We start from the raw sequence: 17,408 nt of genomic DNA on the forward strand, positions 1-17,408 counted from the left end.
TGAATCTGGTTTCACTCGATAACCATGAGTCATAGGGACATGGTTATTTCTTCATTTTTGTCCATTCTGAGTAAGGATTCTTTTTCTGCTGATTTTTCGTAGCTTTTACTGGATAATGTGGAAAACAATGTGATACACTTCGAATACACAGAACTAGGATCGCAACAAGAAACAGGAGTTGACTCTGTTGCACAGGGCAAGTATCCATTTTTGCGTTCCCTCCTCGTAATTTCGAACGAGCAAAAAGTAAACTTGATGCCTCTAGTGCAGTGTTCCTCAAAGTGTGCGCCGCGGCTCCTTGGGGGAGTCCCCAACCTTTTTCAGGGGCGTCTCGGCGAGCTGGAGTGATTTGTGTGCCTACTTATGCTTTATACAAATACAACGCCACAACAGGCAAAATACCCAACGAGGTGGCTGAGAAGTGATTCTAAGTGAAAATATCTACTAAACTATTCTGGGGAGCCAAGATGAACTATGCATTGAACAAGGGAATAATGGGTGGTAAAATTTTGAGAACTACTGCCCTAGTTGTCCAGCATCCTAAGCACCAGATCCCTCCCCCCCCCCCACCGCCCTCTCTTAGTTGCAGCCCTGCATAGAACGTATATCCTTGACACTGTAAAAATGGAAAAATTGATAACACCAACTCATAAAAGGCATGGTATATCAATCAATCGTGAGAGAAACAAAGAACTGAATGAAATAAATAAGTTTAAAATAAATGACAACTGGGATAAATAACAAGTTTTAAAGAAAGCTTAGACTCTTTCGAACTCGGACATGTGTCCATTGGAAATGGCAAAAAAAAAAAACCAATCTAAAAACTGTTTTTCTCTTCCTGCGTCCTTTCTTGTAAGATAGCGATTTCAAAACGTGGGAAAAATATAATTGATTAAAAAGGAGGAGGTCATTCATTGCGAAATATGGTCCCCATCTCGGCCACGGTTTTTTTTTCTCATTTATATATCGATTCCCAAATCGATGCGGAGCTTCCACGGAATTCGTTTTATATATATTTTTTTTTTATCTTTCCTCTCCTGTTCCCTCTTTCTTCACATATCCACAGTTGATGTCGTCCAGTAGTAGTGGCTGAAACTCGCTCCGGTTCCACTGGGATTTTACAACAGAGTGGAGGAGATCCACCGTAGAGATCGACAAGGCCAGTAGCTGCCAGAAGCTTGGCTCACTCTCTCTTTCTCTTACCTGGCGTTGCTACTGATGTTGGAAGAAAGAAAAATTACCTGAAGGGGCCACTCGAAAGATAGTGCTTTGAATAAAAAAGGAGAACCTACTAATGCAATTGCTCTCTCTCTCTCTCTCTCTGCACCTTTTTTTTCAAGAGATATATATATTAAAAAAAAGAGGAGCGATGGTAAGCTACGTCAAATCCATCTAATTAGCAAAGATCGCATTCGCCCCCGAGCGTGCTCATGTCATACTTTTTGAAAGACGTGACGAAGTTCTTGACTGTGAGGTACAAGGAAAAAAATAGTCTAGGATGAGAGTGTAGACGTCAGCTGATTTTTCCAGGAATAAACTAACGGGGAAATAATTTTCGCTATCATAAGCCTAATCGAATTTATGAAGAGCTCCCCGCAAACACATCTTTTGTTGACTGTCAAAAAAATACCGCATCTAGAGACCGAGTATTATATGTTAATTTCGCTCTGATTCTTATAAAAAAAACTATTTAATTTAAACGTCAAATTATTTTAGATAACCAATCCTTTTTTATGTTTTAACTCTACAAAATTGTAATTTTGAAATACACCCACATCGCATTTTGTGTTGAAATGTATCTCGATTAAAAATAGGGATATCTCTAAACTTTCTAGCTTTAAGAGTACTGTGTAGAAAATTGAAATGTTCATATATTTGTAGCCAAAGAAAAAAAGTATGAAAACCACCAACAGCTAAAACATCGGCAAACATAACAATCATATCAAAAATCATTGATAGCAATAACACACCAAAAAAGATATCAATCAGCTTCAAAGCAACATTTTTTGTTGGTGTATTGATGAATGATATTGTTTTTCGTCATCCGTTTACGAGCGAAAACCATGCGTACAAAATACACCAACAGCCAAAACATCGATAGACACAACAACGACATCCAAAACATCGATAGACACAACAACAACATCCAAAACATTGATAGACACAACAACGACATCCAAAACATCGATAGACACAACAACGACATTCAAAACCATCAATAAAAATGATACTGCAGTATTTGTAACAAAAATACCAATCAACCTCAGGGTAACATTATTCTGCTCTTGTTCGTGTGTTTTGGTTACTATTATCATTTTTCTCCGTCGGTTGTTGATGTTTCTTACTGTCAATGTGCGTTTGAGTGGAAAATGTATGTATAAAATACATCGACAGCTAAAACATTGGTAGACATAACAACCTCCAGAATATCGATGATAAACGCAACAAATACAGTATATCAATCAGTTGGGCAAAAATTTTTCTGTTCTTGTTGGTGTTTTGGTTAATATTATTTGCTCCACCAGTTGTTTGTTATTTTGCTCTCAGTCAGTTTACTTTTACGAGTGGAAGATATGTAAAAATATACAATTTGTATTTCGGCTGCCAATTAAGCAGGTGAAACAGCACCTTCGATACACTACACAACTGGATCCAGTCTTAACAGTTTGCGCTGAGGCTTGAATAAATAATCAATAGCAAGCATCATTTTACTTCTCACTTCTGTTCTTCAAATATCTAGACATTTTCTTGGATACTTAATCCTGTAATATGCATACAATGTTATCAATCCTTCCATTAACAACCGGAGAAATTCCAGTACGGACCAGGCACCCCTTCTCCTTCCAGATTTTGATGGATTTACTACACAGAAACGTATCATTCGGACATTTTTTGCTCTTTCTCTTCATACTCCATATTTTACACTAGAAGAAAGGGGAAGGGGGGGGGGGAAGCACAACACAATCCAAACCAGATCTTTTCGGATCATAAAGCGATACAAATAATTCAATCAACATTTTTTTTATTTGTTTGTTTCTTTCTCCGGGAATGTAATATAGTTTCCCGTTCGCAGAAACGGGCAAGAGAGAAGTATTCCTTAAAAGAATCCGGAAAGATATTAAAAAAAAAAAAAGATGAAACATTGAGGGATTTTCAGATAATAAAGTATATGTACGTATAAACTTCTAGGAGTGGTGGGAAACAGGAACTCTTGGAAGCGGTTTTTTGGAAGGGAAGTAAGGAAGGCGTAGAAAATAACATTCCAAGAAAATAAAGGGAGACGTCGCCCGAAGAGCAGGAAACAAAACGTATTTAGCGCAAACTAATGTATTCAGGAACCAAATGGAGCATTTTTCAGTGATTTTTTTTTCTTTTTTTTTTTCCAAAAAAAAAATTTAATCGCATTTCCGTTGACATATTTAAGGACAACGGAAAATGTCCTTTTTTCCATTTTTTTTACAGGATAAGTTAGAGGAGAATAAACTTTGTGTGGAACATATACACATTGATAACAATAATAAGAACAAAAAAAATCATTTTTTTCTCCTGTTCTTATCATCAAACTCTCTCATACTACAAACCCTGCACATAACCCCACACGCCCCCCCCCCACATAAAGCCCATCTCTCTCTCTCTCTCAACCCAATGCAATGCAGCGTTTGAAATTGGAAATTTGCATAATGGAAGTTGTGTGTGTACTTTGTTGACGAATCAAATTTTCTTCCCAAAGAAACATTAGAAAAAAAAAAAAAATTTTTTTTCATGTTTTATAGGAAGTGGAATGAATAATAATAATAAAAAAATGTTTTACAAGACAAACATGAAGTAAATTTTTTTTTCTTGTTCTTACATGTAAGGCCAAAAAAAAAAATAACAAAAATTCATTCCATCGCTGTCTTTATTTACCTTTTCGCCTTCTCTCGGTACAAGAAAGATTTCTTAATCTGTTTTCGCTTGTCTTTCTTCCAAAGGTTATGCCTGAATCATCATCATCATGAAGGCTTTAGCATCTCCCGTACATACAAAATATGCATGTGCGTGTCCTCTTTTTTTTGTTTCTTACTTAATTTTCGTCTCCCTCAAAATCTCTTAATATAATATACAAAAAAAGCGCAAGCACCCTCAAAAAAGGCTTCTCCTAATACTTATATGAAGTGTCGAATAGTTTTTCTGAGGATTTTCGTTTTTTGGTATTCGTTCGATGAAATTCAATGTTGCTGCATGTGTATAGAGAAAAACTTTTGAATTATTTTTTTTTTCCATAGATGTTTTCCCAGTAGTGGCCCTAGAACTCGCGAAGCCACAGGCAATTTTTTTATAAGGTCTTTTATGGGTGGAAATACGGGGAGGGGGGGGGAATGTCCCCAGCGTCAAAAGTGGAATGGACAGATCTAATGTATATGTGTATATATATGAATTGACATCATTATCATCGTGCCTCCCCCAGACTTCCAAGTCTACTCCCGCCTATGAGGTCTCTAAAATAATGATTGACATAAGTCATACTGATTATTTTTGTTTCAGTTCTTCCCTCAATTGCTTATTATTTGCTGGGATTTTCGCAGTCCATCGTCATTAGCTGAGATCAAATTTTCAAAGTTCCAAGAAATAACTCAGCACGCATCTTTAACATCTTAACACACATCTTTAACATCTTAACACGCATCTTTAACTCTTTAACACAGTGTTTCTCAAAGTGTGCGTAGAGGCTCCTAGGGGTGTCACCAACCTTTACCAGGGGCATCCCGGCGAGCTGGAGATGTTGACTTGGGTACCTGTTCATTTTGTGTGGTTCTTGTAAAGTAAAAATATCTATTAAACTATTCCGGGGAGCTGCAGACAAACCATGAATTGGGCAAGTGAGCCGTGGGTGACTTAAGTTTTTGAACCACTGGTTTAACATCTTTGGTAACAGTGAAAGTGAATTTCAAGAAATGATGCCTTAAAAATTTCCATTTGTTTGAAATAAAAATCAGTTTTCTACATTAGTGGTGCAATAAAATATCAAATATCAATAAGCCAGTTTTTCTACATAAGTGGTGCTGCAAAACATCAGTAAACCGGTTTAGTAAGTTGATTTGTGCATGGAGTGACTGAAATAAACCTGTCCAAGTTGGTCACTGGCACTTTTTGCCAGATAAATTCTACGGAAATGTTATGAGTTCATGTAGAGTAGACTCTTTTAATGCATTTTTACACCAACTTTTTTCCTTGTTTTTGTCACATGTAGAGCTTTTGGACATACAGATGCTGCATCACATGAAGTTACAGCTATAAAGTCCACGAGGAGTAAAGGAAGTCATGTGACATAAAATCAGAGAAATGAACATTTAAATTTACATTTATTACATATGTGAGGCTCTTCTAAAACACGAGGTCCAGGGTGGTCTTATTCACGTCTTTGTGTTTCTTTAACCCTCTTATCGGCATCGACGAGATATCTCACCTTCCTAGAAGCCTCTTATTTTAGCGATGACAATTCTAGATATTTTGTAAAACTGATTTCTCAATGGAACACATTTTACTATTTTGCACCGCTATAAATCGGAAGAAATCCTACTTTATAATATATATATATATATATATATATATATACACACACACATAGAGAGAGCATTTTACAGGAGATATAGTGGCTTCTGCCATGCCGGTTAAATTTTTAAAAATGAGAATCCTAGATTCATTAATTCTCATATATGTTACACAATGCTGAATACCGAAAGTAAGTAATTTTATCGCTGATTACAAGCATGGCTTTTTAATCAGCATAAAAATAACTCTGGCTGGCTAACATGAATATCAGTACTTTTTGAATTTGACTATGGTATCGTTTCTATGGTCATTCCGATTTCGAATTGGTTCTTACTCGCTCAATATATGCGTATGATTTTGAGGTTAGGCTCGGAAGAATCGTGAATCAACCATTATTCTTAGAGAAAATCCAGACAAGGTTCCCAATTTACAAAGCGATAAGGAACATAATTTGAACATGAAAATGCTGCATCACATGAAGTTCAACTATGAAATTCACAAGGAGTGAAAGATGCTATTTTTTATATGTAGCATAAAATTGGAGGAATGAAAATTTCAGTGTCAACTTTTTTTTCATGTGTGAGCTCCCTCCCCATTAAACACTAGTCTCAAGATGAGTTTTATTCTTATGAGCCTCTTTAACTCTCTCACCAGTATTGACGAGATATCTCGCCTTCTTAAACACCTCTTATTTTAGCAAGGGCCAGATATTTTGTAAAGCTGATTTCTCGGTGAAACACATTTTGCAATCTTCCTTATTTTGCAGCTGCTAAAAATCGGAAGAAAGTCCATTTCATATCTAAAAAATATTTTGCAGGAGTTTTGGTGATTTCTGTTATGCCGGTTGAAGGGTTAAAAATGAGAATTTTAGATTTATAAAGACTCATATGTAAGCACACATAATATGTTCGTACTCACAATGCTAAATACCGAAATTGAGGAATTTTTTCACTGAGTATAAGCTTTTGCCTTTCCCATCAGCATAAAAAACTTCCAGGCTAACAGGAATATCAATTGTTTGGATTTGACTATGGTCATTCCGACCTTGAATTGGATCGTACACGTCCAACACACGTTGTATGATTTTCGAGATTAGGCTCGGAAGATTTGCGAATCAACAACTATTCGCGCAGAGAAATCCCGGCCAAGGACCGCCAATTGACAAAGCGATAAGGAATGTTGTCTCGCGGATAGACTAGAGTTCATCTCGCACTGCCAGCAGGAATCCCATCCGATGTCCAAATGGGATATAATTTCTGTTTTCTCCTCTTCCCCCTGAGCTCTATTTCCCAGCAATACTAAGGGTTGGCGAAAAGGGGTGGTTATGTGCAATGGGGTTGGCTCAGGGGGTTGGCTCTGACACGCAGATGCACCCCCAGAGCTTACTTTATACATCTCTCATACATACACTCGCTCACTTTGCCCCAACTGGGCTCTCTGTCAAACGATATTGATTTGTGAAACGATTGCCAGCGACAAACGGGACATCGGCGGTTATAATTCAATTTAAAATGATATATTTTCGGGCGCGCTGTGTGTGTGTGTGTGTATATGCAATCGGTGAAGTGGGTAGGAAGGTGAAGGATACACGACGGTCCATCTTCGGTACATACATATAATACAGATATATATACGTACACATGAGGGGGGGGGGATGACATTTTTTCTCTCCCCCTCCGTACTAGATAACGTGGAGGAGATAGGAACAAGGAGATGTTGAAATAACGGAGCATTCGCTTCGTTTGGTCCGTGATTGGTCCAGAGGACATTTTCTCCGGGACATTAGGCAGTGGATGAACATTTCCTGGAAATCCCATTTTTATTTGGCAATCGGCAGAAAGTCCTCTCTTCTTTCCCCCCCCCCTTTCTACTCTTCTCTTCCTCTTATTTCCTACAGAAATTTTATTTGTAAATCTTATATATACTCGCAGATTTATGAGGTTCACTTCAAATATAGAATTTCGAGTCCGATATCTTTGAGATGAATACACACAAATTTTGTTTATAGATGATGTTTGAAGATACCCGACATTTTCTTCCGTCATCCTGGAACCTTTCGAAAGTATCGTCGTGAAATTTGAGAGGAAACTACGTGATATACCTCCCGATGAGTTTGCATAAAAATAATCAGGCATTGCCTGTCAACGATGTAATAAGCCGTAAATAATATGCAAAACAAATGTGGAGGCCGAAATAGAAAACAATTCTGATAATGTACAACCATTTATTACGAGTAATAAGAAAAAACGCAAATCTTCACCATTCAGATTCGATATACCGAATCTCTTTTAATGTTGGTAGATTTTTCTCGTGTATTTTTTTTGAATTAAAGATCGGCCATACTTTCTGATTCATGTCTATAAAGTTAATGTTATATCAGTTAAATGGCACATTTACTAGTAATGGCATCGACTGGTTTGTTGTTGCAAGCAAAAGGGCATTGAAAGTTGGAATGGACATGGTTCGAAATAGATATTATTAACCCTTAGATCAGGCATCTTGAACCCGTTGCTCGTGGGCACCACGGTGCTCCCTGAAACACCTAAGGTGCTCGATGCTTGTGTCCGATTTCGTGCTCGCGAGCACTTGATCAACGTCCCAAATAAACACCTTGTACTTTTCTGCATTGAAGGATTGAAATTATCCTGATTTCATGCATTCGGATGTCAAGCTTTGCCTAAGGGTGCTCTTCTTTTAATGATGGGTACAGGCAGGGCTGTAACTAGGATTTTTGCCACCCCCATAACTTTAAAATTCGATAATTTTGTAATGGTGTTCTTTGTTCCCACCTAAAACTGCTGCCCGTGGCTGTTACCCTCCCCCAACTCTAGTTACGGCCCTGGATACTGGCAGTACTCGCAACTAGAAAAAGATTGAAGACCTCCGCCTTAGATGCAAAGTCTTTTTCCCCCCTAGCTTAAAAGATATCTCCTTGGACTTAGAAAGGACCCAGTTTTTGCATCTAAGGTATACATGCTCAACCCATGGTCCGTGACCTCATACCTAATTTTGTAAAAATGAACTAAGGGGCCATTACCAGATCACTTAATTGACTTGAGGCGCTATTCCAGACCACTTAATTGACTTGAGGCGCTATTCCAGACCACTTAAAAAGTATTTAAGGCACATTCTCACTTCGATTGAGTTTTCCGCATCGCAGTTCCGGCGCATTCAAAGATCTAAGTTACACCTGTGGGGCGCTATTCCAGATCACTTAAGTGGCTTGAGGCATATTCTCACTTCAATTGAGTGGTTCATGACACATTTGCCGAAGATCACTTGCGATTTTCGGCACATTTACAGATAACTTAAATGGCTCGCGGCATGCTTCCAAACTAATGAAGTGACCTGTATTCTCTAAAAGTTTAAGCACCCTTGATCTAAGGGTTAAAACCATAGTGTTTCCAAGACTGATGAGTGGCTATGATTTAGGTGGCATACCCTCCGATACAATTATCCTTTTTGTTGTTTATTAAAAGCTGCCAGAATCTCTTCAAACCTGAGCCAAAACTCATTAAAAAATTAAGACCATTAAAATTTTTTTTTGATTGATTTGTGTTTATTGTATGCCTTTTAAAAAGAATTTTTTTGCTAATTAACTAATTTGGATCAATATCTTTAATAAGACCATTTGAGTTAGGTGCCCTTATGCATATACTTCAAGTCTTAACTTGAAAAAGAATCATTAAAATCCATTTGAAAACGTTAATTATGAGTTAATTATCAGTTAATACCTCTGGAGTGAAGAAGTTAAAAGACCTTCGTTTAACTTTGACCAATAATAACCGAAATTATTTCATCAACTTAATTACCCTATTACATCAATAAGTTATATTAGACCTGGTAAAAGATTCCTGAATTGGAGTACATTAACCAACCATTAAAAAGAATGAGAACTGATTTTATTTTCATGTTTTTATTCTCACATTATAGCGTATTTGCAAAAATTAAAAGATAATGTTACCGTCTCTGCAATGCCTATCTTGCATTTAAAACTTGGCCGAAATTTGAAAGCATCAACCCATAAATGTCTAGTAATTAGTCCCATAAGTGTCATATAAAATAACAGGCGAATAATTACAATATAAAATTAATATAAATTGCTACTAATGTAGGCTCCGAATGATTAGAAGCAATCGGAGTATAAGAGATCTCATATATTTGCGCAATTACGGTAACAAGGAGATTGAATACCAAGAAACGATGCCTTAAATTCCTATTTGTTGTGACATTAAAACCGGTTTTCTACATAAATGGTATCGCAAAATGTCAGTAAACCGGTTTTTCTGCATAACTGGTGCCACAAAATATCAGTAAACCGGTTTTTCTACATAAGTGGTACCGTAAAACATCAATAAACCGGTTTAGTAAGTTGATCGGTGCATGAAGTGACTGAAATAAACTTGCCGCAAGTTTCTTACTGTCACATTTTACAAGAAATACTCCACGTAAATCACACCTTCGTATAGAACACCTCGTGTTTCTCAACCTTTTTAAACTCAAAATGACTAAAATGTCTGAAACAATTCAATGGACCACTTGCGTCCCGTATTAAGCGACATTTCTGTATTTTTAGTGGTTCTGAATTTCTTTTTATGCATTTGTCCCGTTTTTTCATTGATGTTTATTTAAATTTATAATGTTCACTAAAATAATTAGTAAACAGCGTTTTTATAACTTATGATAATGTTGGGTACAAATACAAATATTCATCTCACATTGTCAGGTTAAACTGTTTTTTTTCCTCAATTTTTCAGCAATTTTAACAACATGGGGATTTTGCAGACTTATGGCAACGTTTTTAAAGACAATTTGCGTCGTCCCGTATTTTATAGTAATCGGGTCATTTTAATGTTTTTTCCCCGTCAAACTTTTGTTTTGTGTCAACCTTTTATTTCCCCCACCCTTCACCCCTTTTTTCAGTAATTAGCATATTTGTAATAAATTGCATTTTTTTTTTTTGGGCTGCAAATTAATTATATCCCGTATTTATGATCGCAATTTAACGCTTTTTCCTTGACGAGGTATAATGAACCTAAGTATGAAAGCATAATTTTTTTATTTGTGAATCCATATGGACATTACTATAATATCAATTACACCAATTTATTAATTTCCCATTCAGTTAGAATTGAATTATCAAGTCTTCCTGAGGACCACCTACGTCATCGTCGTGGACCACCTATGGTCCGCGGACCATAGGTTGAGAAACCCTGGTATAAAATATAGACTTTTTAGCAGAGATTTTTATTTCAACCCCTTTTTTACATACCTTATGTATACAGTATGATTCATATGCATATAAAGCTGATTTAATCCCCTAAAACTTACAACACCTTTTACACTTACAGCACATTTTACGCGTTCTTTTCCTCCACAAAACTTCATATTTCAGCACCCCAGATACAGTAGACAGTCCTAAACTACACGCTTCTGACGATTTCGGAGTACAAATTTGCCGTTCGCCGTTAATATAACCATTACCAACGCATTGCACTAATTAAGATAACTTAATAAGATAATTTAGTACACCCCCCCCCCCCCGTCAATCAACTGCTTTGACAAGGGATACCGGTATCGTTTAGTAAGGGACAATACGAGGTTGTGGTGTCGTCGCAGCGAATTTTTCTCTAATAGGGTTGTCAATAAATGGAATAGCTTGCCCAATTGATACGTTTAAAGAGAAGTACGATAAACATAGTGGGATAAATCGAGAAGCTATCCATACTTAGATAAGACAATCGTAATCTTTTTTATGGGCACAAAGTGCATTTTATATATATATATATATATATTTTTTTTTTTTTTATTTGGTGATACAGTATATGCTTTTATATTGGGTATTTTGGTAATATTTGACAACCATGTTTTTAATGGGCAAATTTTTTCAGCTACTTCGCTGGGCAATTTGCCTGTCGTGGCCCTTGTATTTGTATATAACTAGTATGGATGGGACGGACACAAGCACTTATGAATATTAATTGAACGGTGTGGAGTAATAAAAGAAACCGCGGTGTACGTATGCAATACAAGGGCGATGAAACGATGAGGACCCTATTCCCATCCAATTAAGAGGGCAGGGTTACCTCCATAAGGCCACGTGATATACGGTGCAACTGAACAGAAGCCCCGTGACCTTCCACGTTGCGCGTAAGTTAGGTCGTAGAAAGGGGAGATGAGCAACTAGGTTGCATGAAATAAGATCAACCGAGGGTTTTTAAAGGGGGATATAGATGGTTTTTATGGAAGGCTTTAGTTATTCAGCGAATCGTGAAGTCAACCAACCTCAATTGGATACCGTCAAGTATATGGTTTTTCCTGTAATAGGAAGCTCATTACTGGAAAAACGCGAGTCTTATGTAGTTCCAACAGGAGTTTGTTTCAATTATTGTGCCCATTGAAAAATCAAGATCCGGATATTTTTTTTTTTTTCAAAAAAATAATAATACTGAAAAAGAAACTGGAACTAGAATATTTTTAGTCTACTAATGATGTAGAGTGAGTAATGCACAGGTTTGTTCTGCCCCGCTGTCTCTTGTAAGATAGATAGCATCACAGTGATCCATGAGTTAATTTTGGCCATTCGTTGTCTTATTAGACTAATTAAAAAAAATCGTGCACTAAGTCAAACTCGCTTATAATGACCTGGGTTGTAACGACACATCAGCTATAACGTCAATTCTTGTCGGTATGGCTGATTTCGATCGAGAATAATGTTAAGGAAATTTGCTTATATATAGTGTCGATGAAATCGCAACGACCTCTCGGAATATAACACGTTTTTTGTTGCTTTGCTTTTGTTTTTATGGCTTTTTTGCAAGAAATTTATAGAAATAAAACACATTAAGGAAATATTTGTCTGTTGTTCTGTGAATGCCGAATGTTGGAAAGAGAAAGATTCGTGACGCGCGCGTTTGATGCTCCAACTTGGTCGTCATCGACATGAGCCATACACGGAACATTATCGTGTTTCCCAGTAATATTTCTCCCTTCCCGACTTTTCTACCAACAAACAATTGGCAATATTGTTGGCGAAAATCGTTGATGACCCCTATTTATCATCTCAATTTTCCCATACTTCTCTAGATCAATTATGGTCAGCCTAATCACAATGAAATGAAAACTTTATGTACAGTATTTGATTGCGTCTGATTATATTCATTGTCCAAAAAGGTCTTGAAAGCATCATCCTCCGCTGTAATGACGATTCGGTTATAACAGCAAAATTTCGCAGAATTTTGGATGTCGTTATAACTGAGTTTGACTGTATTTGAACTCTTAATTAATGCTACAATCATAGGGTGCTGTAGCCCAGGTCGATTAGATACTCGTCCAAAGTACCAAAGGATGTTTAGAGGTGTAACGAGTTCGATATCCGATTCACCCTTGTGAGAAACTTTCCTGACGCGGAGGTAAAACAGTTACGGTGACAACGTGGGCGACAGAAAAAATTTCTACCGCGGGAAGTTCCACACCAAGGATATAGTGCACCAACTCCTCAGTGAGTGTAAAAAAGGTCACAATGTTAAACGATGCCTTTCAAAATCGGCAGTAAATAATAGGTCCCGGTCTAATTAGTCCTCGTGTGCAGAAAATGACCGTGGTGCGACAAAAGTGATCAAATAATCTATAATGATTAAAATACAACAGAATTCTCGTAAAGTTTAATAGCCATAGAATAAAAAGGCTTATTCACACTCACACACAAAAAAAGTGAAAGATTGTAAAAGAGTAACAATTGTTTACTCAAAAAAGGCTTTTCTTACAACTTTAGACAATACCCGAATAGTTCATTAAAACATTGAATCGAGTCAATAATAAATGATTAAGAGATAAGCTCGGTTAAATTAGCAGATGGTTGCCGCGTGGACTAGAGTAGGCCAATAAGAAGTTTCTTGAAATGAAACTCTTGGAAGAGAAAATTGATGCTTTGTTGTTGCCATTTCGAATTCCAAGAGGCAGCGATAAGCGCATTTTAATTAACGAGCTCTGGTCGGGACTGTTTTGCATTACAAAAGGAGGGAGATTGTGGTTTGAATGCGTCGCTTCTCTCTCTCTCTTCACACTCAAAGACTTCTTGGGACTTTGCATTCGCTGTGACGTGCGATTAATAAGCAATTCTATTCACTCTTCCTATAGTCCGTCCATATCTCATCTCCACCCTTTCTATCGCTCTACCTCTCTAAACATTGAAAAGGTTCGAGAGACATTGCAATCTGCAGAGACAGCACTTTGTGGTCGCGGACGGAGTTCTCTCTCTCTCACACTCACTCTAGTTTCTCTATCAAGTGTTGAACAGGCAGATGCAGAAATTCGATAAAATCACCTTGGGCTGTAGAAAGAGCTGCGCCACTTCGAGAAGCTCCGATTGCTGGTTTGATCGAAAGAGAGAGCTAATTTGAAACGCCGGGCGTGTGCTTGTTCAAGAATCTGCTTGCATCTTTACAAATCGGGGGGTAATTTTTCAAGAACTCTCTCAACATAAAAGATATATTTCCTCATCGCTTTTCTCTTGGGTTAGTAATACTGAAGCCGCTATAGCACCGTGTGCATATTCCTTAATATTCTGGGAATTTCAGGCTTTCTAATATCTCCCATCATCATTGTATGCCATGAATACATGTTTTTAAGTAATTAATTTCGTAATTAAAATTGCGATTTTAATTCACTTTTACTCAAAATGACTCGCTTACTATTATCTTAATTGATAAGATTAAAAAAACTTGGCTTTCAAGGCTAGCATGTTAGTATGTAGAACCATCCACCAGAGGAGTTTCTACTGGACAACGAATCCTTGACTATGCTATACCTATTGATGGGGGTCATAAATTTAACAATATGTTTAAGCTGTTGATGACGTCAACGTCTTTAAGTTGTTGTACAAGTTGTCTTAAGTTGTCTTAAGTTGTTGTACAAGTTGTCTTAAGTTGTCTTAAGTTGTTGTACAAGTTGTCTTAAGTTGTCTTAAGTTGTTGTACAAGTTGTTGTACAAGTTGTCTTAAGTTGTCTTAAGTTGTTGTACAAGTTGTTGTACAAGTTGTCTTAAGTTGTTGTATTCACAACGTAAAGTCTCTCGTGGAAGCGTTAATGGTTTTGAGGCTGTTCTGCGAAATCCGTGATGATTTTGAGGATGTTAAAATGTTCAGAGGAACTCTTGATCATTATGCAGAGTCGTCGGAAGTGTTTCGACCCTGTGAGTGCTCATCTTAAATTTCATGTAGGAATTTTTGATTTCTGAATCAATTCTTGAGGTGTTCGGACACGTTCTACAAATTTTCGTGGGTGCTCAAACCTCCGGCTCTGAAGCCACTGTGGTGATGAGACTTCCGTAGAACCGAAATAAGTTTTGGATACATCTTCAATACACAGAGTGTCCCGTAAAGTTCACATACGTTCTGCGATTCAAGAATTCTTACTCATAGCGGATAAAAGTTTTTCAAAATATCATATTTTTAGACACACAACTTCCAGATGAAACGAAAAATATAATTTATGATGTCTAATTTTCAGTCTAACGCTCTCCCAACTGAGCTTTTTTGGCACCGATGATGTCTAATCTGACGCTCGGAGTTGGAATCAGCTACCTGTTTAAAAATTCAATGTAAAAAACAACACATTACACAAACGAATAAAACTTGAATGACACAGATTGAAAAGAGTCAGTTTTTAGCTAGAGAGCACATAATTCTATGGAGGCGGCCAAATGTTTTTTATTTTATTGCCACGTGATGTCACATGACGAGAGCTGATTGGAAAGTGGAAGCACTCGTGTGTTATCAGTGGTATAAAGTCTCAAAATTTTCAGTGCGCTCACTCACATGCGTACTCATAAGAAACTCCCAATGTGCTTTGCATTGAATAAAAAAATAGTAATTTGAAGAAAAAAATAAAATTACAGTGCGATGCCTTTGTTGAATTCTTTCTATGGTTCCAATGTCCATAGAGTCTCTGGTCGACAAAGATCGGGAGAGAGAAAACTATTGGAATTCTTGTTTTGAAGTTGTTTTAGTCATCCAAATAGTCAGAATTTTTTTTAAAACACACCATTTCATTAAAATCCAGAATAAACAACAGCTTTTCGGGTATCGGTAACAAGGAAGTTTTTGTTTTTTGAAAGCTTTCCTCGGGTTCTGCGACGTTTGATTTCGCGGAACACCAGTTAAAAACGTATAGGCCTACCTTAGAGGACACTTAATTTGAAGCTAGGACTGGTTTGTTAAAAGTGGGTGAAATTCTCCCTCTATAACTAAAGATTGGATTTTCTTTTTAAAAAAATAAAAAGGAGATGGTATACACCCCTCGCTGGATCAGTTCTAAGAAAACTACCCTGAAATTTAAGTCTCAGTCGCTGATGAAAGCAGCATACCAATACACACTTTAATTATAGATTTTATGAAAAAATCTTTGCTGTCCGTTCAAAAGCAACTTACCAATAAATCCTAATACAGTGAAACCTCGCTACAACGAGACTCGATATAACGATAAATTCCTCTGCAACAATAACTTTTCAAATCGTGATTGGAACTGCCTATCGTCTAATGATAAACTCCTCTGGATACAACGATGTACTTTACTACTATAAATCCCTCTATAATGATATTTTAGAAGAGATTTTGAAATCGCTGCAACGATATTTCCTTATATTTCGCTAAAAATAGCTTTTAATATATTCCTAAATTCCTCACCAGTTTTTGTTCTTCTGAGGGCGTCTTATAACATTAGTGTTTTGCGCAATGTGCCCCTTGAAAGCTTAATGAAGTTGCCGTGAAGCCACTTTTTAAGTAGTACACAAAAGTGTAATACGGTAAACTTCTTTACAGGGGCAAAACATCTAATTGAATTTTATGAATTAACTGATTAATTAAAATTTTTTGTTGCGAATAAACGTTTGCAAGTGTATTTTCTCGTGGTACTAACAAAGCCGATTTATAAAAGGGATGCCAAGAACAGCATAAATTTCGTAGCGCATGATGGTTAGGTTACCTCTCGATATAACGATAATCCCTCTACAACGATATTTTTTCTGGGTCCGCAGGGTATCGTTATGTCGAGATTTCACCGTAGTTGAAACCTAAATCGTCAACAAAACTGTACAATGTTATTCTCTACAATTAAGCATAAGCCAACAATAGTGTATTTTTATCACACGTACAAAGTCCATTTCTATCCATCAAAGAACAAAAAACCACCACGAATCCAACGTTTGAAGTAGGAAAAACAATTCAAATGAAGCATATTATCAAACTCATACACCGGTGAAAGACAAATAAACTACTGTAGTTGTTGAGCACGTAAAACCACACACTACCCCTGCAAAACCTCGACCTCGACTCTACTTAAATTGACCCCCTCGTAGAAAACTGAGACTCTTCACGGAAGTCATGATGAAAAATTTTTAAAATAATAATAATAATAATAATGAAATATAAATAATAACAAAAAAAAAAAGAAAAAAAGAAAAGGTTTTTAATGCGTCAAGGAAAAGCGGATTTATAAGAGCGGAAAGATTTGGCTTCTCAAATAGGCCTAAAAAGCAATTACAGGCAAATTAGCGAGGGCACTGGAGCGGCAAATACTCATCCCTTCTCTCGCTCTCTTTCTATATATGCAGCAGCACTCAGTCTCCCTTCTATTTTGCTCCTGCCTCGCACATCAAGGCTCTCGTTCTCCTTCGAGCTCTGAGCCGAGCTCCAGAGGAGACCTTTCCCAACGATATGAAGCAAATTAAAACATTCCGGCCAAACTATTTTCTAAAGCTCAAAATCCTGGGGAAAACTCCGTTGGCGTGAGCGAGGGGCCAAAAGCTGACTGAGCCTTAGCGAACCGCGCGCGCGTTTTTCGTTCAGTTCGTTTCCCATCGAGGCAAGGAACCGAAA

At 37.0% G+C, this 17,408-nt stretch overlaps 1 protein-coding gene across 2 annotated transcripts in view; it reads left to right on the forward strand.

Annotated features, from left to right (window-relative positions):
* The window catches only part of LOC149072885 (uncharacterized), a 114,106-nt gene that overhangs the window by 89,789 nt on the left and 6,909 nt on the right, over positions 1-17,408 (forward strand). The window lies entirely within an intron of this gene.

The sequence above is a fragment of the Pholcus phalangioides genome, unplaced genomic scaffold (genome assembly GCF_987345545.1).
Source record: "Pholcus phalangioides strain wild (caught in Gottingen) unplaced genomic scaffold, Ppha-v1.0 ptg000017l_1, whole genome shotgun sequence".
Classification (NCBI taxonomy): domain Eukaryota; kingdom Metazoa; phylum Arthropoda; class Arachnida; order Araneae; family Pholcidae; genus Pholcus; species Pholcus phalangioides.